Here is a 23,524-nt window from a genome sequence, read left to right as displayed (position 1 = left end):
AATCTTTACTTCTTACAATAGTCGACCGTCATCGCTTCCTGTCCTTGGTCATTATTGGAATATTCAGACTTATTTTCATAGTAATAGAATGATACATGGCATTCCTTTTCTTTATTGTCCAATAAATATTCTATATCGACAAGACACAGTTGCATACAAGGATGCAAGGGGAGTTCTTATAAACTTCAAAGTTAAAAATTTATATTTTCAGTTGATTTCGGTTGCCTTTTAGTATTAAGAAAACTATAGTAAGATAACTAATGATGTTAAAATGTATACATGTCCGTACATATTTCTACAACTGTCTTTATTAAACCAAATCAGTGATGTTGACCCCTATGTATCCTACAGATGATATTGACCATTTAAGTTACTTTTCTGAAGATACATTTGATTATTGTGAAATTTGCATGAGAATATAATTTAGCTGTACAAATTAATACTATAGAAAAACCACAAATATGCAATAGAAGGTTATAAGTATTCAAATGATTTGCCATTGTTTTACTATTACTTTGATACCGTCCATATGATAATACAAAAACATTGTTATGGTAATATATAATTATTTCCATATATACATATTTTACAGTTGCATCATTAATGTTGATTACAGAAGATTAACTTAAAGCTTAAACTATACACTTCACGGTCTGGTATTTTCCCCAAACTATAAAATATAGTACTTCGTTCATAGTGTCATTGTCTATTTTCTTATTTTTTAAGATGATTTCCATTCATAATTAATTACGCGAATGATTTAAGGTTTTTGAAAGTAATTACATCCTTCAATACAATACGTAGACATTCGTATCAATCAAAATATATATTTCTGAAATACGAATGAATGAATGATAAATTATTTGCAAGAAGCGTATACATGCAATGGCAAACGAAGATATATACAATACATGACAAACAAACAAAAGACAACAGAGAGCAGTAGTAACAGAGTATTCAATAATATTATGACAATATGTGTGATCTTATTTTCCAAGCTGCTTTTAAATAATTGCATAGTTTTACTTCAGAGATTTACAATGAGCTTGTAATAAATCATCTAACTTGTACCGATTTGGCTATGAATAGTAATAATTAGGTAAACAGTCTATTCGCACAAGATAAAACACAATGATATTCGTTCTCTAAAACATTCATATTGCAACAAATACAAATTATATTTCCTCTTTGTGTATTTTGATAACGACCAACTTCAATATATAGTTTTAGTGTGCCGTTACGCAATTAAGTTAACATAGATACATTACGATGAAATTCTAAGTATTTTTCAATACCAGATACTAGTTTGTACCGTCTTATTAGAATTAGAATTGGCCTATTGGGTTATTAAGATGATGACTACGCACATGTGATAATGATATTGATTTGATATTAAACAGCAATCTAGATTTTAATAAAATAGGATACTATAAAGAAGTTGTATCTATCACATAATAACGACAACCCTTTGAAATAATGACAAAAACTGAAATGCAAAGGGAGTTAACTGTTATTGTTCTAAATTGAATATCATGCATTTCTTTCTTATTCAATTATCTCCATAAAAAGTTTCATACATAAGTTGCAGCTGCTATTTTATAATACATTTTTACATATTTTTCCTGCTCTTTATTGTTGTTTATTGTAAAAATTGTTTATCTTATTTTCCAGTTTTGGTAATGACTGAAATTTCTCAAAGTTATATTATAGGTTTTGATATATTTTTTTATATGCACATAAATGGTTCACAGAGGTTTAAGCTATGTTAAGCAGTATTTGCAAAATACCATTTACCTACGTACCTAAGTAAACTAATAACGCGCTACAATATTTGCCAAAAAAAAGTGATTAATTTCATTTACTGATTGCTAATATTAAAGAATTTTAATTGCTTTTTTTTTTATAGAATAGATTTTATTTTTTAGGATGAGACCAATTTCATTTTGATTGAAACGTTGTCGTGTGATTTGTTTTTAGTTACTGGTTGGTTTTTGGTCCTATTTTGTTTCATTTAGATACGATGTAAAGCGTTGTTATCTGGATTTAATGATGTTTTTTGTCAGATTTTTATTGACGCCGATATTTAGTTACACATGCGCGAGACGATATTAAATAAGATAAATATGGCTACGGATTTTAGTTTTACCAAAAACCATATAGAGTACAAAAGTAAATTGTTTTTAAAAAAGTTTTGAAGTACATACAACAAACAAATTGCATATCACATTACTCTACAAAATGATTGTAAATTGCAGACACAAAGGAAAACCCACTTAGGAAAGGGATTAAAGCGAAAAAGAACTAATAATGGAATAAAGTTTACTGGTTTCATTTAACCCCGGGAACTATTGATAAGTTTGATAGTAATTCATATATTGAATACAAAGAAAACTACAACTAAATCTGGTCATAAAATAAATGAAAGTCTTACAAATTAAAAGTAGAAAAAACCTGTTTTGGACCCCTTCTAATTTATTTGTGAAACGTGCATAATCAAAGTACTCAAAATCGGTGATTTTGTTTTTTGTTGAGTAAAATGTTTACAACTTAAGTTATTGTGAAAACCATCTCGCTTACCTGAAAGAATTAAGGAGATACTACCAACAACTCCAAGTCTTTTTCGTGGATAACGTTTACAGCTGTACACTAAGGTTAAACCCAAGGAGACAAACGACTGTATCAAAGTTAGTGAGCAAACAACAATTATGGCTATACAAATATTAATCACTGAAAAACAGAAGCAGAAACAACGTATAAACATGTAGTTACAATATCATTATTTATTTTCAGTTCTCAAAAAGATTCATTTCAATGAGGTAAGGCCAATTTCACCAAAATGGATTTCATAACGGTGCTACCTTCAATAAAATTCACAGTATTACAGCTACATGTGTGTCCCTTAATGTTTTTTAAACAATATTTCAGCATATATCCGAACAGGTTACCAAATTATTAATGCCTTTTGATGTTTCAGAACTGCAGTTTTAAGAGATTTGCAAATTTTATCATTGAAGAAAAAACGAGTAGGGCATTTTAACCAAAAACAATATTCAATTGGAGGTTAAGCTACATTATATGTATAATTATGTTGTGTTTCAGATATACCTTATCTAGATACTGATGGGAACAAAACAAGTAAAAGAGAATCGAAAGAAACCAAAGAGATATTCAAACTCATAAGTCGAAACCAAATAAAACAAACAATAGTACACAAAACACATCATAGAAAACTAAAGAATGAGCCACACAAACCCCACCAAAAATCGGGGTTGATCTCAGGTGCTCCGGAAGGGTAAGCAGATCGTCGTGTTACTTATATAAAATGTGTTGATATTTTATATCAAGTGATTAGGCATCACTCAATAGAGGATTGGTAATTGACTCTTATATAACTATCATCACCAAATTCCTAAACGGTGATGTAAATTTTCTAACCCTGAATAGAAAATTTTGAAATTAAAAAAAAAAATATATGTGTCGGAACGACACGAATGGCCCCTGAATGAAGCCATTTTTTAGGAGTGGAAATTTTCCTAAGTCCTAAGCCCGAAATGTCGACAAAAATCAGCGGAGCACAACCAAGCGTAAGCTCATCACAGTAGACCCACATACTAAAAATCAGCTCAATATGTGAAGTCCGTATAAAAGAGGGACGAACGATACCAGGGGGACAGTCAAACTCATAGATCGAAAACAAACTGACAACGCCATGGCCAAAAATAAAAAGACAAACAGACAAATAATAGTACAGATGACATAACATAGAAAACTAAAGACTAAGCAACACGAACCCCACCAAAAACTGGGGGTGATCTCAGGTGCTCCGGAAGGGTAAGCAGATCCTGCTCCACATGTGGCACCCGTCGTGTTGCTTATGTTATTACAAATCCGGTAAATAACTTTTATTTTCACGAAATTTTCAAAGTCCAAAGCCTGTAATTTCGACAAAAATCAACGGAGCAGAACTAAACGTAAACTCGGTCTGTAACTTATCATAGTAGACTCACATATTAAAAATCAGCTCAATATGTGAGGGCGTTTAGAAAAAAGTCCGTATAACTGTTATTTGCACGAAATTTTCAATGTCCAAAGCCTGTAATTTCGATGAAAGTCAACGGAGCGGAACTAAACGTAAACTAGGTCTGTAACTTATCATAGTAGACTCACATACTAAAAATCAGCTCAATATGTAAAGGCGTTTAGAAAAAAAGTCCGTATAACTGTTATTTTCACGAAATTTTCAAAGTCCAACGCCTGTTATTTCTTCAAAAAATCAGCGGCGCGGAACTAACGTAAACTCGATCTTTTACTTATCATAGGAGTCTCACATACTAAAAATTAGCTCGATATGTGAAGGCGTTTAGAAAAAAAATCCGTATAAAAAATGAAAACAACACGTTATAAATGTAATGCGTCAGAAGCGCTTTTCTGGATTTACCTTCATCAGGAACGCTCAAAGTCGAATATTTGAAAGCCAAGGATGTATAAAACCGAAATAAAGGCAACAGTAGTATACCGCTGTTCGAAATTCATAAATCGATTGAGAAAAAAACAAATCCGGGTTACAAACTAAAACTGAGGGAAATACATCAAATATAAGAGGAGAACTACGACACAACAGAAACACAACATTAAAATGTAACACAATCAGAAACGAACTGTAATATAACAATGGCCATTTTCCTGACTTGGTACAGGACATTTTAAGAAACAAATGGTGGGTTGAACCAGGTTTTGTGGCTTGCCAAACCTCCCGCTTTTATGGCAATGTTAAATATAACATTAAAATGACAACATTACATGACAGGACTACAATACTAATAAATGGGAGAACATATAGGACAGAGAAACATACGAATAATAGCTAACAAAATGTACCAGGTTTGAAATTTAATACGCAAAACGCGCGTTTCGTCCACACAAGACTAACCAGTGACGCTCAGATAAAAAAAGTACGAAAGCCAAAACAAGTACAAAGCTGAAGAGCATTGAGGACCAAAAGTTCTAAAAAGTTGTGCCAAATACAGTTGAAGAGCTATTTAATATAACTGTTCGTTGCGGAATGACGGAATGACGGATAAGGGTAACACTATATGGCCCCGACCTAAGTTGACGGGGCCATACAATTTCATGACAAAGAATAGACAAGAATGTACCGGTATAAATAAAAAAAAAATGCACAAGGTACAACACTAAAAACTGAAGCAAAAGCAACACGAACCTCTTTTAAGCAAAACTAGGGGTGATCTAAGGTGCTCCGTTAGGATGAGCAGATCCTGATCAAAATCTTGCACCTGTCGTGTTGCTCATTGAAGTATAAACCTGGTGAAAAGTTTAATTCATAGGTCACGTTTGAGTAAAAGAGGACGGGCAATTGGAACATACCCGACGTCATCTGTGAAACAGATATTCCATAACATTCCACCAACTCGTGATGACGTCCGTAAAATTTTCGAAGGAATGAACTTCACCACTTGGAACTCTTGGAGTATATATCTCCCAGTTGATACGATATTCCAGGGCTTGTTTTTCCTATCATGATTTCCTTGATAACGGGTTGCTGCTCACATGGACGCTTATTAAACCAAGAGTACCAAGTGTTGAAGTTGAAATCATTGCTTCGTAAATTTTACTGACGCCATCACGAGTTGGTCGACCGTCATTGATATCTGTTTCACAGATGACGACGGATATGTTCCAATCGTCGTAACTACAATCCCGTCCCCCTTTAACCCGAATGTGACCTACCGAATTAGACTTATCACTGGGTTTGTACTAACATGATCAACACAACGGGTGCAACATGTGGAGCAGGATATGCTTATCCTTCCGGAGCACCTGAGATCACTCCAGCTTTTGATGGGGTTCGTGTTGCTCAGTCTTTAGTATTCTATGTTGTGTTTTGTGTACTGTTGTTTGTCTGTTTGTCTTTTTCTCTGTTAGCCATGGCGTTGTCAGCTTATTTTCTACTTATGGGTTTGAATGCCCCTTTGGTGTCTTTTGCCTCTCTTTTATGAACTAATAAAATATGTTGATATATCATGTCGATGATGGTAGCATACATCCTTTATTGTAAATTCTAAATCTCACCTTTATATAACGAGAATATTTCATATTATATTACCTCCTATACATTTCTAGGAACATCATTGGTTAAAAGCACCCGCGTGGAGACCGTGTATATTTTCATATGGGGTTAATAGGCGTGGTTTATTTTAATTCATCGTTAGATGAAGTGTTACGTCCCGTTAAAAAAAAAACCAACATGACGTTGAGAAAAAATCTGAAACGTTTCATCCGGACAACAGAGGAAGAAATTGATGATGAACGATTGAAATAAATGCAGAAAACACATTAAAAGCTAAGAAATCTTTATTGTTGGCATTTGTTTTTATATAGACCAACGGAAGAAGGTTCTTTATATTGAAGACTTCATCACTTTGATAGGCCACTATTCTAAATGCCACATGTTAAGATAATCGGTAAGATAAATTCGTAACACAGTGTGCTAGTGACCTAATACGATATATATGGGGTCAGTAAATTTCATATGGGGTTCAAGCTTCGCTCTCATCCCATATGGAAATTAAACTAAGTAACTTTTGGTAATTTTTCCGGTAAAACACTGAGGTAATTGAAGTTTATTGCTTTTAGTTTTGTTTTATTTGATATGCATTGATTGTGTAAATTTTTACCCATACCTCTCCAACAATAAGAGTTAAAACTGTAAGGCAATCCATAGCTCATACAATACCAAACTGACCAATATTAAAAACTTGCTTCAAATTATGCTATGGAAAAATTATGTAATGAACTTATATGGGTGTATTTCAGTTTAACACCCAAAATGATGCAATCGTAAAATAAAAACTTACTTGATTTTATCGATATATTGATTCCATTTTTGTGCTGTTCCTCCACCATTTGCATAGCTGGGTGAGTTAAAATATAATACAAATCATTCAGTATTAAAGGTCTGACAACTGTTTGAAAAGTTTAAAATGACTGCAAACTTCATACATTGCTTCAAAATCAACCTATATGCAATGCGTTTAAGGGTTTAGTTAAAACATTTGAGGTTGTTTGTGTAAACTTGTTTGTTTAGGGCTGACTTGTGTTCTTGAGAGGGAATAAAGAAGATGTGGTCTCAACATCACAATGCCACAACCTCTCCAAAACACATATCAACCACGAATAGACATTATAAGAATTCAACATACTGCGGTCAAAGATGAACAAAAGGTTAATAACCTCATCTTCCTTATCGCTCAGAGAATAAATGTGCTGTAAGTCAGGTCGACAAAATTTGATATCAATACCGTTAACAATTTCTTAAATAAACCATTAAAACCAAAGAAAAACAATAACTTGACATAGCATTCCAAAGTTTGTTAGTCACCATTTTTACCCCAAAGTCTCGAATGTTTTTCTCCCTGTAGACATGACTCCTAATGATAAAGTTTATCTATGTAAATCACATTTTATGGACTGCTAAATAAAGAATTTGGTATTGACACTTCACTTGACAACTCAACATATATCCTGTTGAAATTTACAAGGACGAATTTTAACATTTAGGAAATTTATATACTGTTGAAATTTACAAGGACGAAATTTAAACATTAAGCAAGTTTCTTGTTCCGTTTGAATTTCAGTCTTAGTAGAAAAAATAATATTCATTGAATCTTCTGGATACCACAGTTACATAAGCATCCTTAAGAACAACATTATATTTCTAAATCTGTCAATAATTAATCAATAGCATTCCAAATTTTGATAGTCACCATTTTTACTCCAAAGTCTCGAATGTTTTTCTCCCTGTAGACATGATTCCAAATGATAAAGTTTATCTATGTAAATCACATTTTATGGACTGCTAAATAAGAATTTGGTATTGACACTTCACTTGACAACTCAACATATATCCTGTTGAAATTTACAAGGACGAATTTTAACATTTAGGAAATTTATATACTGTTGAAATTTACAAGGACGAATTTTAAACATTAAGCAAGTTTCTTGTTCCGTTAGAATTTCAGTCTTAGTAGAAAAAATAAAATTCATTGAAACTTCTGGATACTACAATTACATAAGCATCCTTAAGAACATCATTATATTTCTATATCTGTCATAACGCTACGAAACTAAAATACAAAAATGTATTCTATGTGCAATTGAAACAGGGCTTCATGGTTACTGTGCAACTAGCTATAATATTAGTGTTGCTAGTAAAATTGATCGTGAAAAGTTTACAAGGATATTTTTCAGTACTTCCATGATCCCTCAAGATCCCTCTACCCGTGAAATATAATTAGAATATTAGAACGCTGCAGAAAAGTTGGGATATATCTCGTTGAAGGGAGAAAAAAAAAACACATCTAACTTAGCAAACAACAATATGATTCTAAGAAGGAGTGCTCTGAAACAGTAGTAAAAACGATTATTAACCATAATCATAGATTTCTTTCTTTAAATAAAAAATCTGAAAATGAGGATTTTGTATATTGATATGTATAGTCATCAATCTGATCTTAAGTGGTCTGGACTTGTGTCTTTTCCTCCAAAATCATTGACAAAGAACTCTTGTTACAACTTTACAACATTTATTTGGTAACATATTTTTTGGCTTGGTGGACTTTTTTTAACGAAATATTCGAGATTTCTTCGGGGAACCAACTGTGCACGTCTTACCAACTTGATCAATTATTCGTTTTTAACAGGTTTCGTGCAGGTGTTCTTTTGAAGAATAGAAAGAACTGTCTTCGTCCTCACATTCAGCTAAATAGATGAAATCCATTCACTGAATAATTCAAAGATATTTGCTCTTTACAGTTATTTTCCAATATTGATTCGAAATGATACCAAAGAAATGATAAAAGTTGAGAAAAATCATTATCAAAGAGGAAGAACTCCGATAAGAAATCGTCGGTCAATATTTATGGATGTAGTTTACAAGTTATTTGCATATCAACGCTTCATTCTATATTCAGGCATGATAGCCATGTTGGTTGATTGACATGAATGTATTTCACAAAATACGAAAACTCGGGGAAAACCGTTATTTAAGCAATTCCTTCAATAAGGAGTCATTTGATGGATTTGAGCGCTCGCAAACTTTTTTATCATGTATAGTATTTCCTTTTTTTTAAGATTAGCCTCACCATATTCTGTATGTGTATGTCCCAAGTCAGGAACCTGTTATTCAGTGGTTGTGGTTGGTAGCTGTCTATCATACATTAATTTGTTTTTCGTTTATTGTTTTATACATAAAGCAAGCTTTAACGTTTGAATTGTTTAACATTTTGTCATTTCGGAGCCTTTTATAGTTTACTATGCGGTATGGGTTTGGTCATTGTTGAAGGCCGTACGGTGACCTATAGTTGCGACGACTGGTGGACGCTTTGGGTCAGGGAGCTAAAATATTAAATTATTTTGGAATTTATGTTTCACGTCATGAAATGGTTGGCCGTTCCATTAGTCGCAGCTTCGATCAAGAAAATTACATCATACAATTTATTAACAAGACTGATTCTGATGATAAGGCAGGCCCTCAGAAGTGATGTTGAGTTGCGGTGAAATTAGAAGTTTTCACAAAAGGCCAAGAACTATAACGGTAATCGAAAACAAATTATTTAGTGGCACATGTCCTAAAAAATGAAATGATACTGAATCTTACTTAATCCATTATATATTCACATTTCGAAAATTATTTCTCATCAATCGTGAGAATATAACAAGTTTTCCATTTTCATCAGAATGAATATTAGAATAATAGAATGTGGGAAGAAAAGCACCTGCTATCAAAAAATTTTGTAATTTTATTAGGATGTACAAGCAGCGTCGACTGAAGCACATTTTATATGAGGCGCAGAAGCGCGTCATATTAAAAATGTGCACGCTTTTGCAACCCTATATAATTACAAAAAGAAGCATTCAATTCTTACAATGACATGTATATGCTACAACTATGAAATTACGAGTAATGTCAGATTAAATTGAGAAATACAATTTGATTTTGGAATGCCTCACCATTGCCTTCAGGCAATCAAAAGTACGGATCCTTATAAAACATACACGTATTGTAATTATTTCGCTGTACCATATGTTTCAATTTGTAAATTTCTCATTTGTCATTAGTGGTGCTCAAAACCAAATATAGGAATTCAGAAAACATCAACAGTTGAAGAGCAATAAACCTAAACCTAAGCAAAAAAAAAAAGGACTTCAAACACTGGATAATAAACACCTGGGATTTGGAGGATAACTTTTACATATCTAAGTTAAAAGTGTTACAATTTCTCAAATGTTTTATATTGATAATTGAAAACTACCTGAATTATTTCGCATTGTAGTTTCCACCAAATCTATGGCATTGCCTGATGACAACAAAACACATATATCAGTTGAAATCGTTCTAATCTTCATCGTCATGCAGTATCGCATATAAAATGGTCCAAATGTTACGCTTGTATATCAGGTATGTTTGGATCCTTTTTCATAAGGGCTAATCTTTCCTGAATAATGTAAAAGTGTATTTACCTATTTTCAGTTATGAAATGTAATTGGAAGTTACTCTTCAGGAGCAGCAGAGTTCACTCGCAGATTTCGTTGTGTTTACTGATGTTTTATTGTTTCAAAATCGTTTACACGACATCACCATTTATTAAATATTTATTGGTGTTGGTCTTTTGGTCTTTTTTCTTTCACCCATGACGATGTCTGTCCTTCGATATATGATTTTCTTATTACCCACTCTTTCTCTTCTAAATGTTACTATCCAAATTTGACAAAGTTTACAAACTTTTTATTCTGTGTCCGAAATCGGAATTTTTCATTTTTATCAATACCATTCTTTTGGAGCACATAAGCCTGACCATTGTCAAACAATATATCATACCTTTTGGTTCTGTATCCAAACAATATATCATACCTTATATTGGTTCTGTATCCAAACAATATATCATACCTTATATTGGTTCTGTATCCAAAAAATGTATCAAACATTATATTGGTTCTGTATCCAAACAATGTACCATACCTAATATTTGTTCTGTTTCCAACCAATGTATCATAGATTATATTGGTTAGACACTCCGTAAATTTTATGGACACCATCACGAATTGGTTGATCTATACGATGTGTCTCTGTCTAAACTAACAAATGACATTTTTACCACGTCTTAGAATGTGGTCTAACATCTATGTCGTCTGTCTGCTAATTACCGAACGTGCCCTGTTCCCGAATATGACTGTTATACCGAGTGTGAATTTGCATTGCTATACGACGTGTCTCAGTATTTTGTACATCCAACATTCATGTATTTATTTTTGATGTTTCTGTTATGGTTTCGGTTGGATAATCTGTTATGTCTTATCGTTTGTATTCCAAATAATTATAAATTTGCCTTTCCATAACATCATTGTCATGAGAATTGCTTGGACGAGGATTGTGAAAATAATTGTATAAAGTTCGAGATTGCATGTTAGTTACTTAAGCGCATCACTGTTTGTGATTTCCTGTGGTGTCTGTCGTTAATGGAATATGTTCGTTGTTGTTCTGCGGTTTGCATGTTGTGTCGACTATTATATTATGTTGTTTTGCTATATTTCTGTCACGTAGTGTTGTCATTTTAGCGATATTTTTTAACATTGTCATAAAGCGGGAGGTTTGGCTAGCCATTAAACCAGGTTCAACCCACTATTTTTTCTTAAAATGTCCTGTACCAAGTCAGGAGTATGGCAGTTGTTATCAAATAGTTTATTTCTATGTATGTTGGCGTTTGTTTTTGTTGCACTTCAGTGTTCCTGTTGTTCCTTTGTTTTCTTCTTATAGTTGATGTGTTTCCCTCGGTTTTAGTTTGTAACCCGGGTTTGTTTCCTCTCAATCGATTTATGACTTTTGAACACCGGTATACTACTGTTGTCTTTATTAGGTGTCCAAACAATGTTCCATACCTTATATTGGTTCTGTATCCAAAAATGTATCATACCTGATATTGGTTCTGTATCCAAACACTTCATATATAAGGTTCTTTACCCAAACAATGTATCATACCTTATATTGGTTCTGTATTCAAACAATGTATCATACCTGATATTGGTTCTGTTTCCAAACAATGTATCATACCTTATATTAGTCCTGTATACAAACACTTCATATATATTGGTTCTGTACCCAAACAATGTACCATACCTTATATTGGTTCTGTATTCAAACAATGTATAATACCTTATACTGGTTCTGAATCCAGACAGGTTGGCTCTTCATTACCCGCTCCTGCATTTTTAGGCACATCAACGTAAAGGATCAGCCATCCTGGTGTTACAAATCCAATAATGACCATCAGAAAAATAGCACTACAAGTCCCTATCATAATCTGTTTTAATATCTTCATTTTTTACGAATCAATGTTGTAGAACTATTAAATATAGAAAACGTACAATAAAGATAATATTATATTTGCCTATGGCATCCGAATACCCACTCACGAAGCATCCTATTTAATCATTTGTAGCAAAAACTAAAGAGTGAAAACGTATATTTGAAACGAAGAAACATTATTTAAATTTAGTTTCTTACCACTGGAGAATTTTTTTGTTCTTTTTACGTTACTACAATTTATGCAAAGAATAGTGACTCATGTTGAAATACAAATTGGTTTGAGAAATGCTCATGCTGCTGCCATTTTATGCAGTGATTTAGCTTTCAATAACTGTGATACTTTATGTTTATTTCAGTATATGTTTTTATGTTATTCAAACACATTTCTAGCAATCAAATATCAGGGAGTTCAAAATACATTTTTTTAGAGATCTTCACAGACTTAATATTAAGGTAATCAAACTTTTTGTAAACGATGTATTGGGGTTTTCACATTTTTTAAAAACGATTTACCTTAATTATTCAAACAGAAACATGACAATATCAATTTGGATCATGAACAATATTAAATGGTTTATATATGCAGCTAATCTCGAACTAGGCGCAGTACATTTTGGCGAAAATTTTGAAACTTTTAGGGGACATTATAGCCAATTTTTGCACTGTATTAATCCGTTCACTTGTATTTTCGATATCCCACTTGAGCGAAACATTATCTGGTTGAATAATACTTACCATAAAACCGTGAGCAGTAATGTTTGCTAGCTAAATGTTTAAGTTGTCTGCATTTACAATTTTGTTAAACATGGAAATAAATGTTGTTGAAAAAGCAGAAGATAAAAGTGCAATGTTTTTCCTGGATACTACTATCAGATTACAAACAACATAGTCATATGCATATCAAACAGAAGTATCGATAAATCTCAACCTTATTCTAGACAAAATAAACAGAAGGAACAGTTCGCCATTTTATGAACAGTATTGTAAAGGGGATATATCAAGAACCCATTACCTACGTTCATTGGGATATAGATTCCAGACTATAACGGATTTTTATCATTTCAATTAACTTTTTAGACATTTAGTGCTGTCTTTTAATGGGCACAATATTTTTATGTTGTGCTGTTTTTGATACTATATACATTTATAAATCACCTACGATTAAATTTCTGTCGTTAAAATGGGCATTGGTAATTTCACTTTTTCGCTAAAATAGATTAAAAATCTGGCGCTGAAATGGGTTATATTTTTGCGCTAAAACACCCGATTTTTTCCGCTAAAATGTCCTCCGCCACTTGTACTATTGTCTGATACAAAAAAGGGTCTTAAAAAAGCTGGATATTTAAGATGACACTTGAACATAATGGTGCCTTAAAGTTAGCACGAAAGAGAAAAATGCTCCAATATCTAATTAGAGTTGAAGGCTTTTGAATAACAATTTCCACATAGGTCATAATAATTAAGAATGTGTTAAACAATATAGATATGTATATAGGTATTGTTATAGAATGAAAGTACTGATGAGTTTAATAATGATAAATAAGAAAACAACAACAAAAACACAATTTCAACGGAAAAAAAAAAAAACGTTTCAAGCTAAATAATTAAATGTGTATATCCATTTATCAAAACATTTGTTTATTTATTTGATCACTGTGTTTAATCTATCGTTTTGTATGGATGCTACAATGGAGCGTCGTATGCATAATTAACAGCTATAAGAACTAGAGGCTCTCAAGAGCCTGTGTCGCTCACCTGACTCTACTTTGGTTTTAGAAATCATGTAAAGATAGATAAAAATCATAACAGATACCCAAATAATGATTGAGACCAAATTAAAAATTTTTTGATTAATATTGGTCCCGTTATTTAATAAAATATCCTGGTGGCCATCTTGAACAGTAAATCGGCAACAAAGTAGCAACACTTGGTCAGCACTTCATGGGGAACATTCATGCCATGTTTGGTTTCATTCCATTCAGTGGTACTCTAAAAGAAGACATTTGTATGTATTTCCCATAGGGTCCTATGTTAAACTAAGCCCCCCCCCCCCCCCCCCCCCGAGCGGCCATCTTGGATGATGGATCGACTGCAAAGTAACAATACTTGGTCAGCAACTCATAAGGAACATTCATGCCATGTTTGGTTCAATTCCATTCAGTGGTTCTCTAAAAGAAGACAATTGTATGTATTTCCCATAGGGTCCTATGTTAAACTAAGTCCCCCGCTGTCGGCCATCTTGGATGATGGATCGGCTGCAAAGTAACAACACTTGGTCAACATCTCATAAGGAACATTCATGCCATGTTTGGTTCCATTCCATTTATTGGTTCTCTAAAAGAAGACATTTTTATGTATTTCCCAAAGGGTCCTATGTAAAACTAAGTCCCCCGCTGGCGGCCATCTTGGATGATGGATCGGCTACAAAGTAACAACACTTGGTCAGCATCTCATAAGGAAGATTCATGCCATGTTTGGTTTCATTCCATTCAGTGGTTCACTAAAAGAAGACATTTCTATGTATTTCCCATAGGTCCTTTGTTAAACTAAGTCCCCTGCTGTCGGTCATCTTGGATGATGGATCGACTGCAAAGTAACAACACTTGGTCAGCACCTCATAAGGAACATTCATGCCATGTTTGGTTTCATTCCATTCAGTGGTTCTCTAAAAGAAGACATTTGTATGTATTTCCCATAGGGTCCTATGTTAAACTAAGTCCTCCGCTGGCAGCCATCTTGGATGATGGATCGGCTACAAAGTAACAACAGTTGGTCAGCACCTCATAAGGAACATTCATGCCATGATTGAGTTCATTCCATTCAGTGGTACTCTAAAAGAAGACATTTGTATGTATTTCCCATAGGGTCCTATGTTAAACTAAGTCCCCCGCTGGCGGCCATCTTGGATGATGGACCGACTGCAAAGTAACAACACTTGGTCAGCATCTCATAAGGAACATTCATGCCATGTTTGGTTCCATTCCATTTAGTAGTTCTCTAAAAGAAGACATTTTTATGTATTTCCCATAGGGTCCTATGTTAAACTAAGTCCCCCGCTGGCGGCCATCTTGGATGATGGATCGGCTACAAAGTAACAACACTTGGTCAGCACCTCATAAGGAACATTCATGCCATGTTTGGTTTCATTCCATTCAGTGGTTCACTAAAAGAAGACATTTCTATGTATTTCCCATAGGTCCTTTGTTAAACTAAGTCCCCTGCTGTCGGCCATCTTGGATGATGGACCGACTGCAAAGTAACAACACTTGGTCAGCACCTCATAAGGAACATTAATGCCATGTTTGGTTTCATTCCATTCAGTGGTTCTCTAAAAGAAGACATTTGTATGTATTTCCCATAGGGTCCTATGTTAAACTAAGTCCTCCGCTGGCAGCCATCTTGGATGATGGATCGGCTACAAAGTAACAACACTTGGTCAGCACCTCATAAGGAACATTCATGCCATGATTGGTTTCATTCCATTCAGTGGTACTCTAAAAGAAGACATTTGTATGTATTTCCCATAGGGTCCTATGTTAAACTAAGTCCCCCGCTGGCGGCCATCTTGGATGATGGACCGACTGCAAAGTAACAACACTTGGTCAGCATCTCATAAGGAACATTCATGCCATGTTTGGTTCCATTCCATTCAGTGGTTCTCTAAAAGAAGACATTTTTATGTATTTCCCATAGGGTCCTATGTTAAACTAAGTCCCCCGCTGGCGGCCATCTTGGATGATGGATCGGCTACAAAGTAACAACACTTGGTCAGCACCTCATAAGGAACATCCATGCCATGATTGGTTTCATTCCATTCAGTGGTTCTCTAAAAGAAGACATTTGTATGTATTTCCCATAGGGTCCTATGTTAAACTAAGTTCCCTGATGGCGGCCATCTTGGATGATGGATCATCTACAAAGTAACAACACTTGGTGAGCACCTCATAAGGAACATTCATGCCATGTTTGGTTTCATTCCATTCAGTGGTTCTCTAAAAGAAGTCATTTGTATGCATTTCCCATAGGGTCCTATGTTAAACTAAGTCCCCCGCTGGCGGCCATCTTGGATGATGGATCGGCTACAAAGTAACAACACTTGGTCAGCACCTCATAAGGAACATTCATGCCATGTTTGGTTTCATTCCATTCAGTGGTTCTCTAGAAGAAGTTCAAAATGTAAAAAGTTAACGCCGACGACGGACGACGCCGGACGACGACGGACGACGGACGACGACGGACGACGGACGACGGACGCCAAGTGATGAGAAAAGCTCACTTGGCCCTTCGGGCCAGGTGAGCTAAAATAAGATAACTTTTTGAGATATTTAAAGAATGGTAATTTGAGTAACTCAACTAAATAGTCGTAAATATATTATAGGTGTGTAGAAGATATGTACAAATGTAGCTGTTCTTTCATTTCAGAAAAAAAGAGAAGATACTTAGGGGAAAATCAACAATCATAGGTCCAACAAAAAAAACAACACCATCATGGCAAAAAAGAAAAAAAAAAGGATGAAAAGACAAACAAAAACAAATCAATACACAGACAAGTAAAGATTGAACTACACAAACCCCACTATTAATCGGGGGTGAAATCAGGTGCCTTGGAAGGATAACAGAACTAAAAAGATATTCAATGTATACAGATTTATTATAACTTGTCCATTCCATGTACTGTTATAGACTTGAACATTGCCAATCAAACCTACTATGCAAAGCTTAACTAACACAACTTTAACATTGGCCACCTCGATGACTTCGTACTCTTTTAAACTTTTTTTTATGTAGACTATTGATCTATCTATTCGAAAAAGATACATTTTTTATAAGTCTATATAAAATTGAGAGACATGAACGAAAGATTGATAGATTTGGAAAGCAGCAGATTTGAAATACCCTGTCAACATTGCACACATAGGTAAAAATGCATTTTATCATCATTTTGATGAATATATTCTTTGACCATTAATTTTCCAAAAAGTTTCCTTTGATAGTCGGGGCCTTTTATAGCTGACTATACGGTATGTTTTTTTCTCATTGTTGAGGGCCGTACGGTTGCCTATAATTGCTCACATCCACTTCAATTGAATTTTGGTGGATAATTGTCTCATTGACAATCATAACACATCTCCTTATTTTTATACTAGTTAAACGTGAAAATAGGAAACGAAATGCTGCTACAGCTAGGTCTGCTTAATAATTTAGCCTTTACCTAAAAATCGGAATTGAGGACGTGTTCAAAACTCAAGACGGCAACAAAAAAGACGATTTCAGTATTACTTTTAGCATTCTTTCTGTTCTCATTTAGCACCATTTCAGCAGAACTCGCATAGCAAGGAGTGATATATATATCTACAGTTTGCATAAAACATAATGTACTGTGTACAATTAGATAAGGCCGAAGAGAAAAGGCATTATTCGACTACCGAAAGCTTTATTTTATATTCCTAGTTGACCAAGTGGTCAAGGATGCTAGGTACAGTGCAGTGCATGTTGTTGTGCCTCGATATCAGGGGTTGGAATTCCGTCGATTGACTGATTGGTTGATTGGTATTTAACGCCACTTTCAGCACTATTGTGTAAGAACCCCTTCGAGTGAAGAGGACAAATAAGCGAACGCAAATTTGCAGATCTAACATTGTTGAGTTAAATTTCAGATGCTGTATATATTACTTGTGGTATCTCCCGCTTCTCTATTGAAGGTGTTATTGATGCAAACATGACCTGTTTGGCACTTACGACATATATATGTGTCCCATTCTTTGTAGTGCTTTCCTCGTTGATGACGTATAACTGTATTATTATTAGGCTGTCATTAGTGGAGCAGAAACTTGTTAACTACATACCCTTCACTTAACGTATATGTTTGGTTACTTGAAATAACTTAAATTATTAAAAGGTTAAAAAAAAAAACACACTGTGCCTCCTTTCAACTGTTTTTGTTAGTAGTAGTAGGCTGAATGTTCCAAGTTGAAGCTGGCATCATCATAATTATTTCATATCAAGTAACGGATAGTGACTGTAATGTGATTTAACCCGGATAATCAGGCACGTTTAATTTTGAATGTCTTTTTCAGATTTTATTTCGTAGTAATTATGATGAAGGTCTTGATCTTTTGTCATGAATATTCATTTATTTGCTTGACTTCTCTAGGTTGCACTTTGCAAATACAGCTGTTTCACAAGCCACGCCTCTTTTGGGGAGATATATAATATTCATAGACATTTAATTTTGTTTACGTACTGGTTCCCAGATATGATCTCTATGTTTCATCTCATAGAGAAATAACTTGGGAATGTTACCAGTATGAAAACAGATGGTAGCGGCAATAATTGAATTCTGAGGGACACCCAAAGTGGAGGTAGGGATAGTACAGAATTTTAGTATAAGTTTAAACTCTTAGAAGTTCGGGGAATATAAATGTTGAAAATATGCCGCACAGCCCTATGTTTTGACCTTTGAATAAAAAAGTAGTGCATATGAACTTTCCGTTCTAGGATATAATTTTTTACGAAACTTCATAGTAAAAGTGGCACAGCTTTAGCCTCAAAGGGAGTTCCTATGGGAAATTGCATTGTCTATATTTCCAGAAGTGCAACCTATATAGGGTGAAAAAAGAGAACATATAGAATTTCACCAAATCTGGTTTATCTCAGAGATTTCAATGAAATTAACTCAATTATAAAGTTTTATAAATATTTCATGAAGATTGACAAAATCCTGGGCCTCAATTATGATGACTCAGCATAAATTCACAGTTTACAGTATGCATAGTGTACTAAAAGCCCTGAATGCAAAATAAATTCATAATATATGCATATTTGTAATTTAAATTGTTTATCAATGCTTATATTTACTCTTCGCAGTCATTGACACTCATAGATCCTTGATGAATATTGTTGTTGGTGTGTTTTTGTCCTGTCGATAACCCAAAAGTAAGCCGTAACACCTGAATTTGCTTTTTTGTGACAAAAAATACAAGCTAGAAATACAAAAATATCTCAATAAAACTAACAATAGTGTGTTCTATCCTAAATATGTACTAAATATTCCATATTCACAGCAACAGCAGAATAATTTAGCAAATTTGAGGCCCCAGTGGCAAAAAAAAACAGAAAAAAATGCCTACCCCTGGGTCATAAAACAGATAATTTAACCTGTAATTGCTATGATTTTATTATTTTAAAGGTTTTTTGTATAGAAAAAAATAACTGTGCTTGGAAGTTATGCAAAAAGCAGATGTTAGCAGTCAGTTCTATCAATCTTTTAGTGAATTCATACATTAGACTGGCAACTTCATACATACAACTTTTGCAAATATGGCTTTGTTTAAACAATTCTAGTTCATATATTAGCTAAATTATGTTAGATATATGGTTAGAGATGACATTGTTGTGACAAGATTTCTAAACAGACCATCTGAGGCAGAAATTGTGAACTTTTATTGACAAATAGGCATACAGTAAGATGTAGACTGGACACAGAGGCATGATTGGATACTTTATATAATCTTTAATGTTGGAAAGATGAACTACTAAACTTTACATTTATATTATTCTGAAATGCTTTCAATTTGTTATCAGAATAATTTCAAACAGGTTCTAGTCATGTCATGTCAGCAAACATGCACATAGGGTAGGCTGACAATAATCAAAGTCTTGTTTTCAAATTCTTTAAAAAATTTAAACAGGGATGGGGGTATAAAATGTACTGTTAAAGAAAAGTTAGAGAATACGCAGTGATTTCTTTAAGGCTATAATTCTGATAAATAAGTATTGTTGTGAGAAAAAGTGTTTTTCAAGATTTTTCTATTTGAATAAATGTTTGGGTATGTTGCACTTTGTAAATACAGCTGTTTCACAAGCCACGCCTCTATTGGGGAGATATATAATATTCATAGACATTTAATTTTGTTTACGTACTGGTTCCCAGATATGATCTCTATGTTTCATCTCATAGAGAAATAACTTGGGAATGTTACTAGTATAAAAACAGATGGTAGCGGCGATAATTGAATTCTGAGGGACACCCGAAGTGGAGGTAGGGATAGTACAGAATTTTAGTATAAGTTTAAACTCTTAGAAGTTCGGGGAATATAAATGTTGAAAATATGCCGCACAGTCCTATGTTTTTACCTTTGAATAAAAAAGTAGTGCATATGAACTTTCAGTTCTAGGATATAATTTTTTAAGAAACTTCATAGTAAAAGTGGCACAGCTTTAGCCTCAAAGGAAGTTCCTATCGGAAATTGCATTGTCTATATTTACAAAAGTGCAACATCTAAGGGACAAGGATGACATAAAAGGAATATATCAAGAATCCCTTTCCCCCATTTTCACAATATATTTCCAGTTCGCGCGTTTTCTACTTTACAAAATTTTAGCTAATCGGCATCCGCAAACCCCACCCCATTAACGATGTCAGCAACACTGTTGATATATCACAATACCAGGTTAATGCTTTGAAGTGTTTTCAGTCATTATTTGATGTACTCAATTGATATTTCTTATAAAATACGTAGTTTGAATTTAAGCATGGAAACAAACAGCTCGAAGTGAAATAAATGTTTGTATTTGTATAAACGCAGACCTGCATTTAAGCACCTTTTCAACCTCGGGTCATGAAACAAAAAATATGAATAAAATATAAAAAAAAAGTACCCGAAACAGTCTGGACAATTGAATATACATAAGTAATAATTTTACAGTCTTGTTGACATTTGAAATATTAAAGAAATGTTTACGCCTTTACCTGTATAAATTGGTGCTGTTTTTAAAGTGTATCTTACCCACTGAAGACGTTAAATGCATCAATAATCAGTATCCGGGTCTGATGTAAATTAAAAAGCATACGTGTGTTAAATGACTGCAAATGTCACTCGATGTGTTTATCGTCTATGAATTTATACTATAAAATTCAATTTTGATCATTTTAAAAGTCGGATTCGTCTTCCTCACAAAAGCACTCTAAGACAAAATTATTTACATATAATTACATTACATGTATGTTTCATTATAATACGTTATTTTGATTAGCTAACAGCAATCTCGCGTCATTCTGAAATTAACCTTCATTTCAAAATGAAATGTAATATTCATGATGACACGAGCTTCCACAATATGCACAGGTAAATAAAAGAAAAACTTGCTAGAAATCGTGTTTTCATTATCCTAGCAAAAAAATGTAATTATAAGTATAGAATGCTTCTTTTAGTAATTTTATAGGGTATAAAAGCGTTGACCGTGCGCACATTTTTAGAATGAAGCGCGGAATACAAAATGTACTTCGGTCAACGCTTTTACACCCCAATAAATTTACAAAAAGAAGCATTCAATTCTTGAATAATACACTTACTACAGGTAAAATGTCCTCATCATATGAAAATCAAGCACAATCCTTCCCGTTAGGGGTTTAGTATCATACCATCATAAAATATATGAGAAGAACATAACCCGTATCATGCCAACAACTGGTTTTGGAATAAATGTGTTTATTTCCGATGCAAAGACCCTATGAGTGAATCAATATTAATTCCAAAATATGCCATCTTTAATGACCTGGCAACAGTATCGTAACTATATCCCTTCTGAATAAGTCTGTTTAAAGGTTTGGTTAGCTTTTGGGGTGAGTGCCGACATTTTTGTGTTTTGTATAGAATATTACCATAAAAAATTGGATGTGAAATACCTGAACTTATAAGATGTCTGCATGTTGATTTATAGTTACGAATGATGTCCTTGTACCGATGATAAAATTTAGTAATTGTTTTGACTAGTTTGTGATATCAAAAACCCTGGTGTAATAATTTTTCAGTAATACAGAGCTTTCTTTCGTTAAAATCAAATACGTTGTTACATACACGAGCGAATCGAACAAGTTGAGATATATAAACACCATAAGATGGTGACAAGGGAACGTCACCATCTAAAAATGGATAATTAACAATAGGAAATGAACAATCATCTCTTTTATCATAAAGTTTGGTTTTAAGATTCCCCTTAAAGATATAGATATCAAGATCCAGGAAAGGGCAGTGTTCATTGTTAGTATTAGCATTATTTAAAGTCAGTTCAGCAGGATAAATCTCTTTAGTGTACATACTGAAGTCGTCATTATTGGGAGCCAATATATCATCCAAATATCTAAAAGTGCTATTAAATTTTGTATCAGATATTGTTTCGATGGGGATTTTAGTCATAAATTGTAACTCATAACAATACAGAAACAGGTCAGCAATAAGTGGTGCACAGTTAGTCCCCATTGGAATTCCGATAACTTGACGATACACGGAATCTCCATAGTGAGCAAAAATGTTATCTAGTAAAAATTCAAGGGCAGTTATCGTATCAAAGCAGGTCCAATTGACATAGTTCTTTTGTTTGTTGTTTCTAAAAAATGACATAAGAGTTTGAACATATATATATATATATTTGCATTCCGACTTATTAAATGCCCATTTAATTAGGTGTGTGAATTTTGTCTTAATAAGATTATGAGGCAAAGTGGTATATAGGGAAGAAAAATCAAAACTTTGAACAGATTCGAAATCACCAATGTAAGCATGCAATTTATCAAGTACTGCCAACGAATTTTTGACACTCCAAAAGTAATTAATTCCACTATTTTCAAAGGCCTCATTTGAACAATTTATTACCAGGTTTTTGATTGTACCAAGCGTACTAGTAAGTAGAATAGACAGTTTAGTAGTGGAACAATGGCTTGAAGACGCAATAAATCTATATTTGTAAGGTGTTTTGTGCAGCTTCGGAAGCCAGTACATAGTTGGAACTTTCATTGTATTTGGTTCTGCTTGTAAAGAGGTAGCTAAAAGTTTTTGTTTGTTACAGATGTCATTTTCCGAAAATGGAGTTAGTTGGATTGTTGGTGAATTCATGATTTCCTTTTGCAGAACCTCAATGTAAAATTTACGTCAAGCAATTATATTATTAGCAGCCTTATCAGCCGGGACAAAAACAAATTCCTTGGCGAGTATTTTTTAGCTTATGTTTGATACGAGAAATAGGGCTATTATGGTTGCTGTCAGGAGTAAAATGTTCTTTAAAATGTTTAATACAAATATCAACTATGTGAATTAAAAAAAGAATCTAAGGATTTTTTTGTCAGCTTTTTCTCGTTTTATC

At 33.6% G+C, this 23,524-nt stretch overlaps 1 long non-coding RNA gene across 1 annotated transcript; it reads right to left on the bottom strand.

Annotated features, from left to right (window-relative positions):
- Positions 1-2,346: 2,346 nt before the first annotated feature.
- Positions 2,347-21,179, bottom strand: LOC127708299 (uncharacterized). Its single transcript, XR_007985237.1, has 5 exons — positions 21,135-21,179; positions 12,230-12,419; positions 10,332-10,514; positions 6,876-6,932; positions 2,347-2,727 (listed from the first exon to the last, which is right to left on the bottom strand). It is a non-coding gene; the product is annotated as an uncharacterized LOC127708299 (long non-coding RNA).
- Positions 21,180-23,524: the final 2,345 nt, after the last annotated feature.

The sequence above is a fragment of the Mytilus californianus genome, unplaced genomic scaffold (genome assembly GCF_021869535.1).
Source record: "Mytilus californianus isolate M0D057914Y unplaced genomic scaffold, xbMytCali1.0.p SCAF_7, whole genome shotgun sequence".
NCBI lineage: Eukaryota > Metazoa > Mollusca > Bivalvia > Mytilida > Mytilidae > Mytilus > Mytilus californianus.
Note: the sequence above shows the minus strand (reverse complement) of the source record. Positions and strands in the feature narration are given on the sequence as shown.